This window comes from Aegilops tauschii, chromosome 3 (genome assembly GCF_002575655.3).
Source record: "Aegilops tauschii subsp. strangulata cultivar AL8/78 chromosome 3, Aet v6.0, whole genome shotgun sequence".
In the NCBI taxonomy this organism is placed as follows: Eukaryota; Viridiplantae; Streptophyta; class Magnoliopsida; order Poales; family Poaceae; genus Aegilops; species Aegilops tauschii.
Genome location: NC_053037.3, coordinates 5,676,674 through 5,691,577, shown reverse-complemented (window position 1 = coordinate 5,691,577; position 14,904 = coordinate 5,676,674). Strand labels below are relative to the sequence as shown.

At 44.4% G+C, this 14,904-nt stretch overlaps 1 pseudogene; it reads left to right on the top strand.

Moving 5' to 3' along the window:
- The first annotated feature begins 10,769 nt into the window (after positions 1-10,769).
- On the top strand, positions 10,770-14,399 carry LOC141042213 (uncharacterized; annotated as a pseudogene).
- Positions 14,400-14,904: the final 505 nt, after the last annotated feature.

The window sequence follows — 14,904 nt, the reverse complement described above, 5'->3', positions numbered from 1 at the left end:
AGTAGTGCATTATTATATCTGGTACTTATATCTATACTCCTCTGTCTCAAAGTTGTACTAAATCATCGACACATATTTTGGGACAGGGGGAGTAGTATAGGATGCAAAAGAAAAAGGCACGATCTTGGGAATATATACTGCCTAGTGTGCTTCAGGGACTGTGTCAGCGTTAAAACCAATGTGGTAAGTGGCTTTAATTTGGGCTATTAGGGGCTGTTCCCTGCACAGTTCAGGATAGCCGCCGGTGGAGGGCCGTCACCTCCGCACGGGGCGCAAGTTGCCGGAGCGGCACCTCCTCCTCAGTTTCAGCCAGGGGGTGCTCCGGCTTAGCAACAGCATGTGGCTTTCGCGGTGGGCCAGCAGGGTAATGCTCAGAAACGCAAGAAGAAGAAGAAACCTCAACATCAGCAGCGACAAGTCGGAGGTAATTTGCAGCAGGGATATCAGTATCAGCCGCAGCACGTGAATGTCCAACAGCGTGAAGGTCGCAAGAAAATCATCCAAACATTAAGGCCAAGAGCAAATCATCCGGAGTGTTGACAAGCCACAAGCTGCTCCACCAAGTTTCTCTTTTTATCTACATTTCTAAACCATTTAGCTACATAGCGTACTCTCTTATACCAATGCTCACCCATTGTACTATTTCATTCATACTGTTCACTATATTATTTTCACTTACCAAAACACAATAAATAATCTCTAGCAAAGACAAGCAACAATAAATTAAGTTACACATTTGCTAACTGACAGGTTTAAACTCAGGCACGGCGTGCCACCGCGCCTTCTGCCAGCTAGTACTGTCAAAGCTGGCTGAAGCCACTAATTTAGATAGTTGCAGGGTGGCCTCAAGAAGAGAAGATAAAAGAAGAGATGGGCACTACTGGTTTGTTCCTAGCTAGCTGCTTGTCTCGTCTGCGGGCAGCAGTCGTAGTGGTGATGTACTGATAGCTGCGTGCCTGCTGCTGGACGAATTCAGAAAATTCTTCTGTGACAATGAAACAGTACATATACAGACCATTCATCTGCCATCCGAGTCAACTGCAATCTCTGTGAAAATATCTCTGTGTGATGTAATTCGCGAGATGATGCGCTTAGCTCGTAAAAATAATAATGAAATAACGGTTTTGTAGTTGTATCAAGCTTGAAACAATCTGTTGTGTGCTAAGGGACTCCAGTTTCCCTCGTATGAACTCTTGCTATCAATTTATGAAAAGCCTGGTGTATGTCGCCTAAATATTCCGGAAGCTAAGTGCTATATATTTTCGCACGTACATTTTTTCCCCACTGAAACTCGTTTGCTCAAATCTGGTAGAATGTTCACTTACAAGTTGGGAATATGGAAAACCTCAACTGCCGGATAGGATATCTCATCCTTTCAAGCAATGAGGTATTTTGCGTAATAAAATCAAGACAATGTAATTTGCGTAATAAAACCGAGATGAACTACTTGGCTAATCCTTCCTTTTTAACTTTTGAGTGAAGTAGTCACCGGCAACGACGATGACCCATTTTTATCGGCAGGTGGCAGTCATAGTCGTGTTGTAGTAGCACGCACCAGCTTCTTCAGTGCCTGCCAGCACATCAATCATCATGGAAGAATGAAAGAAATGTGAGATTGTGGTCCAGTCCTTTCGCACTAGCAGTAGTACAAACATACCTAGCACAGGGTAAATGCACATCATAAGGAGGAAGATCTGGTCGGTTTCAGTCCAAATCTTTTTCTGTTTATTATTTTGACGGGAGAAAGCAACACAAATAAGTAGTTGCAAATGGACAAAGTGAAGGAAATATGCCCTAGAGGCAATAATAAAGTTATTATTTATTTCCTCATATCATGATAAATGTTTATTATTCATGCTAGAATTGTATTAACCGGAAACATAATACATGTGTGAATACATAAACAAACATAGTGTCACTAGTATGCCTCTACTTGACTAGCTCGTTAATCAAAGATGGTTAAGTTTCCTAACCATAGACATGAGTTGTCATTTGATTAACGGGATCACATCATTGGGATCACATCATTAGGAGAATGATGTGATTGACTTGACCCATTCCGTTAGCTTAGCACTTGATCGTTTAGTATGTTGCTATTGCTTTCTTCATGACTTATACATGTTCCTATGACTATGAGATTATGCAACTCCCGTTTACCAGAGGAACACTTTGTGTGCTATCAAATGTCACAACGTAACTGGGTGACTATAAAGGTGCTCTATAGGTGTCTCTGAAGGTACTTGTTGAGTTGGCGTATTTCAAGATTAGGATTTGTCACTCCGATTGTCGGAGAGGTATCTCTGGGCCCTCTCGGCAATGCACATCACTATAAGCCTTGCAAGCAATGTGACTAGTGAGTTAGTTGCGGGATGATGCATTACATAACGAGTAAAGAGACTTGCCGGTAACGAGATTGAACTAGGTATTGAGATACCGACGATCGAATCCCGGGCAAGTAACATACCGATGACAAAGGGAACAACGTATGTTGTATTGTGGTTTGACCGATAAAGATCTTCGTAGAATATGTGGGAACCAATATGAGCATCCAGGTTCCGCTATTGGTTATTGAACAGAGACGTAGGGTCCGCACGCTTAAAGTTCGGTGACGATCGGTATTATGAGTTTTGTGTTTTGATGTACAGAAGGTAGTTCGGAGTCCCGGATATGATCACGGACATGACGAGGAGTCTCTAAATGGTCGAGACATAAAGATTGATATATTGGACGACTATGTTCGGACATCGGAAGTGTTTCGGGAGGTTTCGGACATTTACCGGAGTACCGGGGGGTTACAGAAACCCCCCGGGGAGTATATTGGGCCTAATGGGCCTTAGTGGGAGAAGAGGAGGGGCGGCCAGGGCAGCCGCGCGCCCCCTCCCCCTCTAGTCCGAATTGGACAAGGAGGGGGGGCGACGCCTCCCTTTTCCTTCTCCTCCTCTCTCCCTTCCTTCCCCTCTCCCCCTTGGTGCGCCCCCCTTGGCCGGCCGCCTCTCCCCCCTTGCTCCTTTATATACGGGGGCAGGGGGCACCTCTAGACACAAGTTGATCTGTTGATCTCTCCCAGCCGTCTGCGGTGCCCCCCTCCACCATATTCCACCTCGGTCATATCGTAGCGGTGCTTAGGCGAAGCCCTGCGTCAGTAGCAACATCATCACCGTCATCACGCCATCATGATGACGGAACTCTCCCGTGAAGCTCTGCTGGATCGGAGTTCACGGGACGTCATCGAGCTGAACGTGTGCTGAACTCGGAGGTGCCGTACGTTCGGTACTTGGATCGGTTGGATCGTGAAGACGTACGACTACATCAACTGTGTTGTGCTAACGCTTCCGCTTTCGGTCTACGAGGGTACGTGGACAACACTCTCCCCTCTCGTTGCTATGCATCACCATGATCTTGCGTGTGCGTAGGAATTTTTTTGAAATTACTACGTTCCCCAACAGTGGCATCCGAGCCAGGTTTATGCGTAGATGTTATATGCACGAGTAGAACACAAGTGAGTTGTGGGCTATACAAGTCATATTGCTTACCAGCATGTCATACTTTGGTTCGGCGGTATTGTTGGATGAAGCGGCCCAGACCGACATTATGCGTACGATTACGCGAGACTGGTTCTACCGACGTGCTTTGCACACAGGTGGCTGGCGGGTGTCAGTTTCTCCAACTTTAGTTGAACCGAGTGTGACTACGTCCGGTCCTTGAGGATGTTAAAACAGCACTAACTTGACGAACTATCGTTGTGGTTTTGATGCGTAGGTAAGAATGGTTCTTGCTCAGCCCGTAGCAGCCACGTAAAACTTGCAACAACAAAGTAGAGGACGTCTAACTTGTTTTTGCAGGGCATGTTGTGATGTGATATGGTCAAGGCATGATGCTATATTTTATTGTATGAGATGATCATGTTTTGTAACCGAGTTATCGGCAACTGGCAGGAGCCATATGGTTGTCGCTTTATTGTATGCAATGCAATCGCCCTGTAATTGCTTTACTTTATCACTAAGCGGTAGCGATAGTCGTAGAAGCAATAGTTGGCGAGATGACAACGATGCTACGATGGAGATCAAGGTGTCGCGCCGGTGACGATGGTGATCATGACGGTGCTTTGGAGATGGAGATCACAAGCACAAGATGATGATGGCCATATCATATCACTTATATTGATTGCATGTGATGTTTATCCTTTATGCATCTTATTTTGCTTTGATTGACGGTAGCATTATAAGATGATCTCTCACTAAATTTCAAGATAAAAGTGGTCTCCCTAAGTATGCACCGTTGCCAAAGTTCGTCGTGCCGAGACACCACGTGATGATCGGGTGTGATAAGCTCAACGTTCATCTACAACGGGTGCAAGCCAGTTTTGCACACGCAGAATACTCGGGTTAAACTTGACGAGCTAGCATATGCACATATGGCCTCGGAACACTGAGACCGAAAGGTCGAGCGTGAATCATACAGTAGATATGATCAACATAGTGATGTTCACCATTGAAAACTACTCCATTTCACGTGATGATCGGCTATGGTTTAGTTGATTTGGATCACGTGATCACTTAGATGATTAGAAAGATGTCTATCTAACTGGGAGTTCTTAAGTAATATGATTAATTGAACTTAAATTTATCACGAACTTAGTACCTGATAGTATTTTGCTTGTCTATGTTGTTGTAGATAGATGGCCTGTGTTGTTGTTCCGTTGAATTTTAATGCGTTTCTTGAGAAAGCAAAGTTGAAAGATGATGGTAGCAATTAGACGGACTGGGTCCGTAACTTGAGGATTATCCTCATTGCTGCACAGAAGAATTACGTCCTGGAAGCACCGCTAGGTGTACCACCCGCGCCGGCAACTGCAGACATTGTGAATGCCTGGCAGTCGCGTGTTGATAACTACTCGGTAGTTCAGTGTGCCATGCTTTACGGCTTAGAACCGGGACTTCAACGACGTTTTGAACGTCATGGAGCATATGAGATGTTCCAGGAGTTGAAGTTAATATTTCAAGCAAATGCCCGGATTGAGAGATATGAAGTCTCCATTAAGTTCTACAGCTGCAAGATGGAGGAGAATAGTTCTGTCAGTGAACATATACTCAAAATGTCTGGGTATAACAATCACTTGATTCAACTGGGAGTTAATCTTCCGGATGATAGTGTCACAAAATTCTTCAATCACTGCCACCAAGCTACAAGAGCTTCGTGATGAACTATAATATGCAAGGGATGGATAAGACAATTCCCGAGCTCTTCGCAATGTAAAGGTTGCGAAGGTAGAAATCAAAAAGGAGCATCAAGTGTTGATGGTCAGTAAGACCACCAGTTTCAAGAAAAAGGGTAAAGGGAAGAAGAAGGGGTACTTCAAGAAGAACGGCAAACAAGTTGCTACTCAGGAGAAGAAACCCAAGTCTGGACCTAAGCCTGAGACTGAGTGCTTCTACTGCAAAGGGACTGGTCACTGGAAGCGGAACTGCCCCAAGTATTTGGCGGATAAGAATGATGGCAAGATGAACAAAGGTATATGTGATATACATGTTATTGATGTGTACCTTACTAGAGCTCGCAGTAGCACCTGGGTATTTGATACTGGTTCTGTTGCTAATATTTGCAACTCAAAACAGGGAATACGGATTAAGCGAAGACTGGCTAAGGACGAGGTGACGATGCGCGTGGGAAATGGTTCCAAAGTCGATGTGATCGCCATCGGCACGCTACCTCTACATCTACCTTCGGGATTAGTTTTAGACCTAAATAATTGTTATTTGGTGCCAGCGTTGAACATGAACATTATATCTGGATCTTGTTTGATGCGAGACGGTTATTCATTTAAATCTGAGAATAATGGTTGTTCTATTTATATGAGTAATATCTTTTATGGTCATGCACCCTTGAAGAGTGGTCTATTTGTATTAAATCTCGATAGTAGTGACACACATATTTATAATGTTGAAGCCAAAAGATGCAGATTTGATAATGATAATGCAACTTATTTGTGGCACTGCCGTTTGGGTCATATTGGTGTAAAGCGCATGAAGAAACTCCATACTGATGGACTTTTGGAATCACTTGATTATGAATCACTTGGTACTTGCGAACCATGCCTCATGGGCAAGATGACTAAAATGCCGTTCTCCGGAACAATGGAGCGAGCAACAAATTTATTGGAAATCATACATACTGATGTATGTGGTCCGATGAATATTGAGGCTCGCGGCGGGTATCGTTATTTTCTCACCTTCACAGATGATTTGAGCAAATATGACTATATCTACTTAGTGAAACATAAGTCTGAAACATTTGGAAAGTTCAAAGAATTTCAGAGTGAAGTAGAAAATCATCGTAACAAGAAAATAAAGTTTCTACGGTCTGATCGTGGAGGAGAATATTTGAGTTACGAGTTTGGTTTACATTTGAAACAATGCGGAATAGTTTCGCAACTCACGCCACCCGGAACACCACAGCGTAATGGTGTGTCCGAACGTCGTAATCGTACTTTACTAGATATGGTGCGATCTATGATGTCTCTTACTGATTTGCCGCTATCATTTTGGGGTTATTCTTTAGAGACGGCTGCATTCACGTTAAATAGGGCACCATCGAAATCCGTTGAGATGACCCCTTATGAAGTATGGTTTGGCAAGAAACCGAAGTTGTCGTTTCTTAAAGTTTGGGGCTACGATGCTTATGTGAAAAAGCATCAACCAGATAAGCTGGACCCAAATCGGAGAAATGTGTCTTCATAGGATACCCAAAAGAAACTGTTGGGTACACCTTCTATCACAGATCCGAAGGCAAGACATTTGTTGCTAAGAATAGATCCTTTCTAGAGAAGGAGTTTCTCTCGAAAGAAGTGAGTGGGAGGAAAGTAGAACTTGATGAGGTAACGGTACCTGCTCCCATATTGGAAAGTAGTTCATCACAGAAACCGGTTCCTGTGACACCTAGACCAATTAGTGAGGAAGCTAATGATATTGATCATGAAACTTCAGATCAAGTTACTACCGAACCTCGTAGGTCAACCAGAGTAAGATCCGCACCAGAGTGGTACGGTAATCCTATTCTGGAGGTCATGTTACTTGACCAAGGCGAACCTACGAACTATGAAGAAGCGATGATGAGCCCAGCTTCCGCAAAATGGCTTGAGGCCATGAAATCTGAGATGGGATCCATGTATGAGAACAAAGTGTGGACTTTGGTTGACTTGCCCGATGATCGGCAAGCCATAGAGAATAAATGGATTTTCAAGAAGACTGACGCTGACGGTAATGTTACTGTCCACAAAGCTCGACTTGTTGCGAAAGGTTTTCGGCAAGTTCAAGGGGTTGACTACGATGAGACTTTCTCACCCGTAGTGATGCTTAAGTCTGTCCGAATCATGTTAGCAATTGCCGCATTTTATGATTATGAAATTTGGCAAATGGATGTCAAAACTGCATGACTGAATGGATTTCTGGAAGAAGAGTTGTATATGATGCAACGAGAAGGTTTTGTCGATCCAAAGGGAGCTAACAAAGTGTGCAAGCTCCAGCGATCCATTTATGGACTGGTGCAAGCCTCTCGGAGTTGGAATAAACGTTTTGATAGTGTGATCAAAGCATATGGTTTTATACAGACTTTTGGAGAAGCCTGTATTTACAAGAAAGTGAGTGGGAGCTCTGTAGCATTTCTGATATTATATGTGGATGACATATTGCTGATTGGAAATGATATAGAATTTTTGGATAGCATAAAAGGATACTTGAATAAGAGTTTTTCAATGAAAGACCTCGGTGAAGCTGCTTACATATAGGGCATCAAGATCTATAGAGATAGATCAAGACGCTTGATAGGACTTTCACAAAGCACATACCTTGACAAAGTTTTGAAGAAGTTCAAAATGGATCAAGCATAGAAAGGGTTCTTGCCTGTGTTACAAGGTGTGAAGTTGAGTCAGACTCAGTGCCCGACCACTTCAGAAGATAGAGAGAAAATGAAAGATGTTTCCTATGCTTCAGCCACAGGCTCTATCATGTATGCAATGCTGTGTACCAGACCTGATGTGTGTCTTGCTATTAGCCTAGCAGGGAGGTACCAAAGTAATCCAGGAGTGGATCACTGGACAGCGGTCAAGAACATCCTGAAATACCTGAAAAGGACTAAGGATATGTTTCTCGTTTATGGAGGTGACAAAGAGCTAGTCGTAAATGGTTACGTCAATGCAAGCTTTGACACTGATCCGGACGATTCGAAATCGCAAACCGGATACGTGTTTATATTGAACGGTGGAGCTATCAATTGGTGCAGTTCTAAACAAAGCGTCGTGGTGGGATCTACGTGTGAAGCGGAGTACATAGCTGCTTCGGAAGCAGCAAATGAAGGAGTCTGGATGAAGGAGTTCATACCCGATCTAGGTGTCATACCTAGTGCATCGGGTCTAATGAAAATCTTTTGTGAGAATACTGGTGCAATTGCCTTGGCAAAGGAATCCAGATTTCACAAGAGAACCAAGCACATCAAGAGACGCTTCAATTCCATCCGGGATCAAGTCCAGGTGGGAGACATAGAGATTTGCAAGATACATACGGATCTGAATGTTGCAGACCCGTTGACTAAGCCTCTTCCACGAGCAAAACATGATCAGCACCAAGACTCCATGGGTGTTAAAATCATTACTATGTAATCTAGATTATTGACTCCAGTGCAAGTGGGAGACTGAAGGAAATATGCCCTAGAGGCAATAATAAAGTTATTATTTATTTCCTCATATCATGATAAATGTTTATTATTCATGCTAGAATTGTATTAACCGGAAACATAATACATGTGTGAACACATAGACAAACATAGTGTCACTAGTATGCCTCTACTTGACTAGCTCGTTAATCAAAGATGGTTAAGTTTCCTAACCATAGACATGAGTTGTCATTTGATTAACGGGATCACATCATTAGGAGAATGATGTGATTGACTTGTCCCATTCCGTTAGCTTAGCACTTGATCGTTTAGTATGTTGCTATTGCTTTCTTCATGACTTATACATGTTCCTATGACTATGAGATTATGCAACTCCCGTTTACCAGAGGAACACTTTGTGTGCTACCAAACATCACAACGTAACTGGGTGATTATAAAGGTGCTCTACAGGTGTCTCCGAAGGTACTTGTTGAGTTGGCGTATTTCGAGATTAGGATTTGTCACTCCGATTGTCGGAGAGGTATCTCTGGGCCCTCTCGGTAATGCACATCACTTTAAGCCTTGCAAGCAATGTGACTAATGAGTTAGTTGCGGGATGATGCATTACATAACGAGTAAAGAGACTTGCCAGTAACGAGATTGAACTAGGTATTGAGATACCGACGATCGAATCTCGGGCAAGTAACATATCGATGACAAAGGGAACAACGTATGTTGTTATGCGGTTTGACCGATAAAGATCTTCGTAGAATATGTGGGAACCAATATGAGCATCCAGGTTCCCCTATTGGTTATTGACCAGAGACGTGTCTCGGTCATGTCTACATAGTTCTCGAACCCGTAGGGTCCGCACGCTTAAAGTTCGGTGACGATCGGTATTATGAGTTTTGTGTTTTGATGTACCGAAGGTAGTTCGGAGTCCCGGATATGATCACAGACATGACGAGGAGTCTCGAAATGGTTGAGACATAAAGATCGATATATTGGACGACTATGTTCGGACACCGGAAGTGTTTCGGGAGGTTTCAGACATTTACCGGAGTACCGGGGGGTTACCGGAACCCCCCGGGGAGTATATTGGGCCTAATGGGCCTTAGTGGGAGAAGAGGAGGGGCGGCCAAGGCAGCCGCGCGCCCCTCCCCCTCTAGTCCGAATTGGACAAGGAGGGGGGCGGCGCCCCCCTTTTTCCTTCTCCTCCTCTCTCCCTTCCTTCCCCTCTCCTACTCCTACAAGGGGGGGGGGGGGGGGGCGCACCCTCCTTGGCCGGCCGCCTCTCCCCCCTTGCTCCTTTATATACGGGGGCAGGGGGCACCTCTAGACACAAGTTGATCTGTTGATCTCTCCCAGCCGTCTGCGGTGCCCCCCTCCACCATATTCCACCTCGGTCATATCGTAGCGGTGCTTAGGCGAAGCCCTGCGTCGGTAGCAACATCATCACGGTCATCACGCCGTCGTGCTGACGGAACTCTCCCGTGAAGCTCTGCTGGATCGGAGTTCGCGGGACGTCATCGAGCTGAACGTGTGCTGAACTCGGAGGTGCCATACGTTCGGTACTTGGATCGGTCGGATCGTGAAGACGTACGACTACATCAACCGCGTTGTGCTAACGCTTCTGCTTTCGGTCTACGAGGGTACGTGAACAACACTCTCCCCTCTCGTTGCTATGCATCACCATGATCTTGCGTGTGCGTAGGAATTTTTTTGAAATTACTACGTTCCCCAACACAAAGACGGGGCCTATGACGTACGCAACGCAGTCTGCGGGTTTACATTTTCTAATATACTACACAAACATTTCAATTGGGTCTTGCTAATACATTGTGTCACTATCAAACATAAGCTTTTTGCCTCCACTTGGAAAAACTGGAGTGTGCATGCGCGTTTAGTGACCAGCATAGATTGGCCGCAAGTCAAGGTCTATGATGTGGGAAGCACAGCACCACTTGGAAAAACTTGAGCCTATCTCCACTAATCCGCAATTGTATTACACAGTCAAGTTCATTGACACCGAAAGCACCACTCTGAAGCAACCGTTCCCACCATATTAAGATGGATTGATGGATCTATAAGATATCATCAGCCCAAAGCCAAAGCATGCACTGGCATATCTGTCCCAAACATACATGGCCTCACTTGGATTACCATCCATATCCATGCCCATTCTCTTCTTGATCACCCTGCTCTGCACTGTACCCACATCTTCTTCTCCTGGTCCAAACAAGAGCAATGGCAGCGACACTGATCTTGCCGCCCTGCTTGCTTTCAAAGCGCAGCTCTCCGACCCTCTCGGCATCCTTGCCAGCAACTGGACCACCGGTACGAATTTCTGCCACTGGTTTGGTGTCGCATGCAGCCGGCGCCGGCAGCGGGTCACCGCTTTGAGACTGCCGGGCTCCCCCCTCCATGGACCAATCACTCCTCACCTTGGTAATCTCTCTTTCCTCTCTATTCTCAACCTCAATAATACAAATCTCATGGGCTCCATCCCAGATGATTTAGGACGACTTGGTCGTCTTAAATACCTACATCTCGGATTCAATAGCCTATCAGATAGCATCCCAACCACCATCGGGAACCTCACAAGGCTTCGTGTTCTTTCCTTGCATAATAACCATCTATCTGGTTCAATCCCGGTAGAACTGCAGAATCTGCAGAGTCTTGGCTACTTCCTTATCTTCAAGAGTTACCTGAGCGGCTCAATACCGATCTATCTATTTAATAATACTCCTCTGATAACTATCCTGGACGCCGGTAACAACAGCCTGTCAGGACATATACCATCTTGTATTGGCTCCTTACCAATGCTTAAGTCCATTGACCTTGAAGCGAATTATTTCACCGGCCCAGTACCTCCATCCATATTCAACAAGTCTAGATTACGTGAAATCTGGCTTGGATACAACTACAACTTAACTGGTTCGATCCCTAACAACGAAAGTTTTAGTCTACCAGCGTTGCAACATATTAGCCTGACTGGCAACAGATTCACCGGTGAGATTCCATCGGGGCTCTCCTCTTGTCGCTACCTCCAAGGTATCTCCTTCCCTGGGAATTTCTTTGAGGGTGTTGTGCCAACGTGGCTGGGCAAGCTTTCCCATCTCAGTTTCCTTTCCTTGGGTTGGAATCACCTTGTTGGTCCAATTCCTGTAGCACTTAGCAACCTCACTCAGCTAGGTTTACTAGCCCTGACAAGCTGTAAGCTGTCAGGACGCATTCCGAAAGAATTTGGCTAGTTGGACCAACTCACTGTGTTGGATCTCGCAGACAACCAGCTAGTAGGACCAATTCCTGCTTATGTTGGTAACCTGTCTGAATTAACATTCCTGCTCTTACACAAAAATATGTTCCTTGGATCAGTTCCACGAACAATCGGTAGTACCAACTCCATGATTGAAATTGATATTTCAGAGAACCGCCTAGTGGGGGATCTTAGCTTCTTATCCAGTTTTCCTAATTTTAGAAAGCTCCAGGTTATTCATATCTCTTCAAATAATTTCACCGGGGGCATTCCTAACTATGTGGGGAACCTGTCGAGCCAGCTGCAGATTTTTAGTGCATCTGAGAACAATTTAGTTGGTGGACTTCCGGCTACTCTTTCAAACCTAACAGGTCTTCAACTAGTTCTTTCAAAGAATCAGTTGGATAGCACGATTCCAGAATCCATCGTAATGATGGAGAATCTCCAATGGCTTAACCTAGACAGAAATCACTTGTTTGGATCCATCCCACCTCAGATTGCAATGCTCAAGAATATAGGAAATATGTTCCTCTACAACAATAAATTCTCGGGTTCAATACCGGAGGGGATTGGTAACCTGACCAAGTTAGAATACCTGGTACTGTCTGCCAACCAGTTATCATCAATTATCCCATCAAGTTTATTTCATCTTGACAGTCTCATTCAGCTAGATGTGTCTCGAAACTTCTTGACTGGCACATTACCAGTTGATATTGGCTATTTGAATCAAATTTACAGCATGGACCTCTCTGCCAACCTCTTGGTTGGTAGCATCCCATATTCAATTGGACAACTCCAAATGATAGCTTACTTGAACCTGTCACACAATTCATTTGATGATTCACTTCCAGAATCTTTCAACAATCTAACCAGCTTGCAAACTTTGGACCTATCACATAACAGTCTCTCTGGTACAATACCAAAGTACCTAGTCAATTTCACCATCCTGACCAGCTTGAACCAGTCTTTCAACAAGCTACAAGGTCAAGTACCAGAAGGTGGTGTCTTCTCAAATATTAGCCACAATCCTTGATGGGGAATTCAGGGCTTTGTGGTGCTTCACGTTTAGGATTTCCAATGTGCCCAAGTAACTCTAAAAGAACTAATAATGGCTTCATGCTGAAAATTTGGCTGCCTACTATCATCATAGCAATTGGACTTGTAGCTTTCTGCATATATGTAATGCTCAGAAAGAGGATTAAGAAGCGGCTAGGGATGTCAGCTTCTCCCGGTATGGCTGACATGCTCACCCATCACCTGGTCTCGTACCATGAGCTTGTTCGAGCAACTGATAATTTTAGTGAGAGCAACCTGCTAGGGTCTGGAAGTTTTGGAAAAGTTTCCAAGGGCCAGCTAAGCAATGGTTTGATTGTTGCAATCAAAGTACTAGACATGAAGCTAGAACAAGCGATGAGAAGCTTTGATACAGAGTGTGGTGTACTACGGATGGCACGACACCGCAATCTAATGAGGATACTCAATACCTGCTCCAACTTGGAATTTAGGGCATTGGTGCTTCAATACATGCCCAATGGCAGCTTAGAAATGCTACTACACAACTCTCAAGGTACAACCGAATTGGGATTCAGTGAGAGACTAGGCATCATGCTCGATGTGTCATTGGCAATGGAGTATCTACACCATGAACACTACGAGGTGGTCCTGCACTGTGACTTGAAGCCTAGCAATGTGTTGTTCGATGAGGACATGACAGCACATGTGGCAGACTTTGGCATTGCAAGGTTGTTACTAGGTGATAACAGCTCTACGATCACTGCGAGCATGCCTGGAACTGTTGGCTACATGGCACCAGGTACTATTACTATCTAGCAATTTTCTTGCTCAATCTACTTCTGATTGAACCATTGAGTAATTAGGTTAATCAGGCATGCCTTAATTTCAGAGTATGGGGCTCAGGGAAAAGCTTCATGAAAAACTGATGTATTCAGCTTTGGAATCATGCTCTTTGAAGTCTTCACTAGAAAGAGACCCACAGATGCGTTTTTTGTCGGAGATATAAGCCTGAGGCAGTGGGTTGCTGAGGCGTTTCCGGCAGAACTTGTCCGTGTTGTGGATGATCAGCTACTACAAGGGTCTTTTAGCCGCAGCATGGAAGGCTTTCTTGTGCCGATATTTGAGTTGGGTTTGGCATGCACTAGCGACTCTCCTAACCAAAGGATGACAATGAGCGATGTGGTTGTGAAGCTGAAGAAGATCCAAGTGGCCTACCATAAATCGATAGCAGCCGCATAGAATGAAGCCAGTCATTGATCACTGATCAACATTGCTGGCTTCACTCTGCTATATATCAAAATAAAGGGGGGAAACCATGTAATCGAATTCAAGATGTCAAAAAGCTATGATGCGGCTCTTAGGATATGCCATAGGAATAGACTAGAACCTTTTAGATCCTATCATTGTACACTGTTTGGTTGAGATAAAACCTTAACAGTATTCCATGTAATCTCTAGTTTTCCTTGTGTGTATGTTGTTACGGGATAAGTGTTGGAAATATGCCCTAGAGGCAATAATAAATTGGTTATTATTATATTTCCTTGTTCACGATAATCGTTTATTATCCATGCTAGAATTGTATTGATAGGAAACTCAGATACATGTGTGGATACATAGACAACACCATGTCCCTAGTAAGCCTCTAGTTGACTAGCTCGTTGATCAATAGATGGTTACGGTTTCCTGACCATGGACATTGGATGTCGTTGATAACGGGATCCAATCCTAAGCCTAGCACAAGATCGTGTAGTTCGTTTGCTCAGAGCTTTTCTAATGTCAAGTATCATTTCCTTAGACCATGAGATTGTGCAACTCCCAGATACCGCAGGAATGCTTTGGGTGTACCAAACGTCACAACGTAACTGGGTGGCTATAAAGGTGCACTACAGGTATCTCCGAAAGTGTCTGTTGGGTTGGCACGAATCGAGACTGGGATTTGTCACTCCGTGTAAACGGAGAGGTATCTCTGGGCCCACTCGGTAGGA